The 7543-nt window shown below is 42.6% G+C and overlaps 1 non-coding gene across 1 annotated transcript; it reads right to left on the bottom strand.

The window, feature by feature from the left end:
* Positions 1-5042: 5042 nt before the first annotated feature.
* On the bottom strand, positions 5043-5115 carry TRNAY-GUA (transfer RNA tyrosine (anticodon GUA)). Its single transcript has one exon. It is a non-coding gene; the product is annotated as a tRNA-Tyr (tRNA).
* Positions 5116-7543: the final 2428 nt, after the last annotated feature.

The raw sequence follows: 7543 nt of genomic DNA, 5'->3' as shown, positions 1-7543 counted from the left end.
GGAAAAATGACTTAAAGGGTTGGATTACAGCAGGTTGGGGGCAGTCCTTGAATGTCTCTCAAGGAGGAGATACTGTGGAGGCAGGGCTCTACAGTCTGAAGGCTCAGTTCTACTGTCTCCTAACATGAACGATTACATGGCCTGCATGAACCTCATTTCCCACATGTGTAATGTAGGGGTTTACACTTGTCCTTCACAACAGACAGTTATAATGAAGATAAAATGAATTAATGAAAACAAGAGTTATTGGTACACCATCATCATTTCTTTCCTCCCTTGAAAAACACAAGAGGTACCCAGGAAGCCACCTCAAAATTTTACAATAGAGCTCAACACTTGGCATGACCTTGGAAGCCTGGAAATACATAGATTTACTTTCAAGTTCAGCAAACGGTTATCACCAAGGCTGTCTGTAGCACATGGCCATGTGGGTTATCCACGGCCCAACTCTAGGGAGCACCATTCTTATAATGTGGGACCTGCAGCTGAAAACTAAGGGTTAGTGGGTAAAGATTTCAAATCTTACTTTCTATAATAAACTCATATATTATTAAGCAAACCAGACAGCTAGCTATCCAAACATGTGGCACATGACCCTCATACTTTCAGATAAATTTGAGAAGTGCAATCAATGTAATGAGTAAAACGGTTTCCATCCTGAAGCTCTAAGTCTCTTTTTCTACGTGCTGAAGCGAAAGTCGCTCAGTTGTGTCCGACTCTTTGCGACCCCGTGGACTATACAGTCCATGGAATTCTCCAGGCCAGTGGAATAGGTAGCATTTCCCTCTCCAGGGGATCTTCCCTGGATCAAACCTACGTCTCCCACATTGCAGGCGGATTCTTTACCAGTTGAGCCACAAGGGAAGCCCAAGAATACTGGAGTGGGTAGTCTATCCCTTAGTTTGTTTTATATATATATATATATATATATATATATATATATATATATATCCCTTATATAGATATATAAACTAAGGGATATATAAAATATCTATTATATATATAAATTATCTATATTATATATAGATATATAAACTTCAAAAAGACAACAAAATTATAGAAATTTTAGTTTTAAAAAACCCACTGACTAAGTCCCACCTTGAATTCTGAGATTGATGCTGAATCTCAGAACTCAGCCTCTGTGCTGAATCAAACCTCAGAGACAATATTTTGAGTGTTTTAATCTTTTGGCTGGGCTTCCCTGGTGGCTCAGTGGCAAACAATCTGCCTGCAATGCAGGAGATGTAGGCTCGATCCCTGGGTCAGGAAGATCCTCTGGAGAAGGAAATGGCAACCCTCTCCAGTATTCTTGCCTGGGGAATCCCATGGACAGAGGAGCCCAGGGGGCTACAGTCCATGGGGTCACAAAAGACTTGAACACAACTTATTAACTAAACAACAACAATCTTTTGGCTATGCTTCTTGGGCTTACCAGGTGGCACTAGCAGTAAAGAACCTGCCTGACATTGCAATGAAACATAAAACATGCAGGTTCGATCCCTGAGTCGGGAAGATCCCCTGGAGAAGGGAATGGCAGCTCACTCCAGTATTCTTGCCTGGAGAATCCCATGGACAGAGAAGCCAGGCAGGCCACAGTCCAGGGGGTAGCAAAGAGTCGGACACAACTGAAGTGACTTAACACGCACACGCTTGGCATGCAGGATCTTAGTTCTCCGACCAAGGATCGAACTGGTGCCCCTTGCGTTCGAAGTGTGGAGTTATAATTACTAAACCATCAGGGAAGTTCCTCAGCCATGTGTCTCCCTTTGCCTAGCAAAGCAATAAAGCTATTATTTTCTGTGTTGTGATGTCCTTAGTCACTCAGTCCTGTGCGACTCTTTGTGACCCCATGGACTGTAGCCTTCCAGGGGGGACTCTCCAGACTACTTCACTTAAAACTCTGTCTCTGAGATTCAATTTGGCACTGGTGCACAGAGGTCAAGTTTTAGCATCGAGTTAAGCCACAACAGAACCCAAGTAAGACGGTAGGTGTTGCAAGAGGGCATCAGAGGGCAAACACACTGAAACCAGACTCACAGAAAATTAGTCAATCTAACTACACTAGGACCACAGCCTTGTCTAACTCAATGAAACTAAGCCATGCCCATGGGGCCACCCAAGACAGGTGGGCCATGGTGGAGAGGTCTGACAGAATGTGGTCCACTGGAGAAGAGAATGGCAAACCACTTCAGTATTCTTGCCTTGAGAACCCCATAAACAGTATGAAAAGGCAAAATGATAGGATACTGAAAGAGGAACTCCCCAGGTCAGTAGGTGCCCAATATGCTACTGGAGATCAGTGGAGAAACAACTCCAGAAAGAATGACTCATTGGAAAAGACTCTGATGCTGGGAGGGATTGGGGGCAGGAGGAGAAGGGGATGACAGAGGATGAGATGGCTGGGTAGCATCACTGACTCGATGGACGTGAGTCTGAGTGAACTCCGGGAGTTGGTGATGGACAGGGATGCCTGGCGTGCTGTGATTCATGGGGTCGCAAAGAGTCGGACACGACTGAGTGACTGAACTGAACTGAACTGAAGCCACGACAGAAGCCTCTCCTAAAATGCAAGGTTTAAACAATAATGCCACGAGAACAGGAAACTTCTTCATGCAAATGAATTTTGTTCTCAAAGAGAGCGAGTAAACTGACAAGAGGAGAACAATGTCTACTTGATGGCAGGCAACTCTGATTCTAGTAATCAGATCTTTTCCAGAAGTTTTCTCTCTTAAAGTTCATGCAGTTCCAATCAACTGCTCAATAGGATCTTTTTTTCTTTAAACTTGGAAGCTCTCCTAACCTTCATCTGGAAGAATAAACAAATGAAAACAACATGGATACTCTTAAGAAAACTGAGGCAGGGAGCGAACTTCATCCATTCTGTCACTAAAACATAAAGCAGTAAGACTGAAAACTTTCTGGGGCTGGTATGATGACTGAATTGACAAACCTCTCATGGCAACACGGTGACCTGTAAATGGATACTAGTATGTATAAAATATGAATTGTGTTATTTCACAAATCAATTGGGAAGGAAAAATCATTCCATAAATTGTACTGGGCTGAATAGCTAGCAATTGGGAGAAAAATCAACTCACGTCTTCACCTCACATCATAAATTAAAAATAAATTTTAGGATATGTAAAGAGACCAAAAAAATCAAGCTTTAGATGTATTAAAAGAAAATAGAATTAAATATTTTTCAAACCTTGGAAAAGGGTGAATTTCTAAGCTTGAAAACAATAGAAGAAATAAAAATCTAACAACATAAAAACAATTTTGAAAGTTAAAAAGGCAAACAGTAAACTATCAATAACTTATGGGAAGACGCCAATAACTTTAAATAATTCACAATAGATATAAAAATTACTAAGACTTTAATAGATAAACCAGCAGAGCATGGGCAGAACACTTACAGAAGAGCCATTACGACTATTTGTAAACAAACAGACAAAACAGAAGTTCACCAGCAGATGTGACTCTAAAAAGCAACAAATGAAACAAATTTATATCCTTCTTACCCTTTTAATTGGCAAACTTAAAAAGTGATGATACTTATTAATATAGAAGGGACAGAAACACGAACATGCTTATGCATGCCTAGTGACATTTCACGTGGATACAACCTTTCAGAAAGTAATAAATTTGACAAAATGTGGAGAAGGAAACAGCAACCCACTCCAGTGTTCTTGCCTGGAGAATCCCAGGGACAGAGGAACCTGGCAGGCTGCAGTCCATGGGGTCGCACAGAGTTGGACACGACTGAAGCGACTTAACAGCAGCAGCAGCATCAAGAAGAGAAAAAAATCTCATGCCTTTTTATCCAGGGCCCCTTTTCTGGAGATAAAGAAAATAAAAAGCATGGAAAAAAACCATATCCACCAGGACAACCATAAAATAATGTTTATAAAAGATCTGAAGCAACTAAATTACATAATAAGAAGAAATTCATTCAGTAATGCATAGTATATTATATGCATATATTGTATGCATTAGTAATGCTATATATTGTCACTCTGCTTATTTAACTTATATACAGAGTACATCATGAGAAACGCTGGGCTGAATGAAGCACAAGCTGGAATCAAGATTCCCAGGAGAAATATCAGTAACCTCAGATATGCAGATGACACCACCCTTATGGCAGAAAGTGAAGAAGAACTAAAGAATCTCTTGATGAAAGTGAAAGAGGAGAGGGAAAATGTTGGCTTAAAACTCAACATTCAGAAAACTAAGATCATGGCATCTGGTCCCATCATTTCATAGCAAACAGATGGGGGAACAATGGAAACAGTGACAAACTTTATTTTGGGGGGGCTCCAAAATCACTGCAGATGGTGACTGCAGCCATGAAATTAAAAGATGCTTACTCCTTGGAAGGAAAATTATGACCAACCTAGCCAGCAAATTAAAAAGCAGAGACATTACTTTGCCAACAAAGGTCCATCTAGTCAAAGTTATGGTTTTTCTGGTGGTCATGTATGGATGTGAGAGTTGGACTATAAAGAAAGCTGAGCGTGGAATAATTGATGCTTTTGAACTGTGGTGTTGGAGAAGACTCTTGAGAGTCCCTTGGACTGCAAGGAGATCCAACCAGTCCATCCTAAAGGAAATCAGTCCTGAATATTCATTGGAAGGACTGATCCTGAAGCTGAAACTCCAATACTTTGGCCACCTGATGCAAAGAATTGACTCACTGGGAAAGACCCTGATGCTGGGAAAGACTGAAGACGGGAGAAGGGAACAACGTGGATGGCATCACCATGGACATGAGTGGACATGAGTCTGAGTCAACTCTGGGAGTTGGTGATGGACAGGGAGGCCTGGCATGCTGCAGTCCATGGGGTCTCAAAGTATCAGACACAACTGAGCAACTGAACTGACTGAATGCATAAAGAAAGAAAGAAAGAAAGATAGTGAAGTTGCTCACTCGTGTCCGACTCTTTGCAACCCCATCGACTGTAGCCCACCAGGCTCCTCTGTCCATGGGATTCTCCAGGCAAGAATACTGGAGTGGGTTGCCGTTTCCGTCTCCAGGGGATCTTCCCAACCCAGGGATCGAACCTGGGTCTCCTGCATTACAGGCAGATGCTTTATCCTCTGAGCCACCGGGGAAGCCCATAAAACTTAGCAAATGATAGTTTGAAGGGAAAATTTTGAATGGATGAAATATACATATGGTAGAACATTTTTCAACTCAATGCAGCTATAGTTTAGAGTTATTTCCCGTCCTTTTCTTACCAATCTCCTTCTGATAACAGCACTTCTTTTCTTTGGACAATCATTCTCAATCCTGTGTGATCCTGGTGGGAATGTGCCTTGTGATGACGCAACCTCATCTCTGCCAACTGGTGAGCATATGACCCAGCTTGGTCTAGTGACCATATGACACCCCCCGGGCATGGTAATCAGTCAGAGGAAGGATACGTTTTTCTTGTCTGACCAATTTGAGTCATTTCCTGGACTTTTCCAAAGTGAAGGTGCCCACTAAGTTGCTTCAGTCGTATTTGACTCTTTGCAACCCCATGGACTGCAGCCCACCAGGCTCCTCTGTCCATGGGACTCTCCAGGCAAGAACACTGGAGCGGGTTGCCATTTCCTCCTCCGGGGGATCTTCCCAACCCAAGACTGAACCCACTTTCCTCACAACAGCCTGCATCGGCAGCGGGTTCTTTACCACTAGCACTGCCTGGGAAGCCCTGGAGTGCAGGCAGGCAGACACTCCTCCTTTTGGATGACCTCGGATTATTGGCAGCTCTACCCTCCGCTGACTGGATCCTTAGGGCAGAGGGGAGGAAGGCGGCAACATACAAAGAGAAACAGAATTAATTTTTTAAAAAGGTCTGAGGACATCCTCCAGATCCCTGGATGTAGCCCTACCTAAAGCCCTTATACTTCTCACTTACGTGAGTTTTCCTGACACATGGTTGAGAATGATGGTGCTGATTTGAGTTGGGATTCAGTCCTTAGCATTTGTATCCTCACTGGTGCAGAAATAATGTCTGTACAGTATCTTTGGTGGCCAGAATACTTTTTAAAATCGGGATCAGACATGTCACTTCCCTGTTGGAAATCTCGCAGCAGCTTCACATTGCTCTGAGACCAAGAATCTCCTTACCATGTCCTGTGTCCTTTTACACACACGCACACCCACACCATACTGCCAAGTCACAACACAGAACCACGATGCGCTTTCTGTACGTACACATAAGCTTACATTAGGATATGTCAAAAATCAGATGCTGTAATAAAAGTTCTTGGGAGTTTTTGTCCCAGTGCTACAGCCAAGTGCATAATAAAAAGGGCCTATTAGTTATTATCTGTAATATGGGAGTAGTTAATTGAGAATAAAGAGGCTAAAGCGCAGGAATTCTACTACCTTTAATTTTAAGTAGTATTTACAATTTTTAAAATTTAGCATACCGCAAAAGCCTAAGGTGATCCTATCTGGTTTTTAAATACAAAAAAATCACATTTCTCTTTATTTCCAGTCCTCTCCTGGCTTTTGCATATGTGTAGACCTTGATGCTTCTACCCTCTCAGAGCCCTCACAGTCACGCTCCATGATTTGATATTTTCACCAATTTTTCAGCCACCAAGTCTCACTTTGATGGATAACTTCATCCACTTTTTCCACAAATAATTATGGAGTGCCTGTATGTATTAGGTCCTGGGCAGTAATAAGGCATTCTGCCCCTCTTGAAACTTACAGTTTACTGACAGGAACAAGCAAAAACAAGTGAACAAACAAAAATTGGTCCATGGGGTCGCTACGAGTCTGACATGACTGAGCGACTTCACTTTCACTTTTCACTTTCACGCGTTGGAGAAGGAAATGGCAACCCACTCCAGTGTTTTTGCCTGGAGAATCCCAGGGACGGGGGAGCCTGGTGGGCTGCCATCTATGGGATCGCACAGAGTCGGACATGACTGAAGCGACTTAGCAGCAGCAGCAGCAGCAGGGAGAAAAAAATTAGGTTTTTTTTTGCAAAGATTATCAGGGAAAGTCCTTCTGAAAAGGTAAGTGGGGATATGAAGCATGAGGAAAAAACAGGGTTTGTTTGAGGATTATTACAGCTGGAACATCACAAGCAAGATGCTAAATGATGCATATGGTTAGACGATAGATCAAGCACAGCCTTTACAGGTTGGCTTTTATTTAAAGTACAGTTTGAAACAACTGAAAGGTTTAAATGTGGAAAGTGGCATATCTTACTTACTTTTATTTTTGCTTTACTCTTTCCCTTTATTTTATTGTCATTCAGTTGCTAAGTCGTGTCTGACTCTTTGAGACCTCATGGGCTATATAGCCCACCAGATTCCTCTGTCCTCCAGGATCTCCTGGAGTTTGCTCAAATTCATGTCTGTCTGGAGAAGGAAATGGCAACCCACTCCAGTATTCTTGCCTGGAGAATCCCAGGGATGGGAGCCTGGTGGGCTGCCATCTATGGGGTTGCAGAGTCAGACACGACTGATGTGACTTAGCAGCTTAGCAGCATGTCCATCAAGTTGGTGATGCTATCTAACCATCCGATCCTCTGCT

Source organism: Bos indicus, chromosome 17, assembly GCF_029378745.1.
Source record: "Bos indicus isolate NIAB-ARS_2022 breed Sahiwal x Tharparkar chromosome 17, NIAB-ARS_B.indTharparkar_mat_pri_1.0, whole genome shotgun sequence".
Lineage (NCBI taxonomy): Eukaryota > Metazoa > Chordata > Mammalia > Artiodactyla > Bovidae > Bos > Bos indicus.
This window is presented reverse-complemented; position numbering and strand designations above follow the sequence as displayed.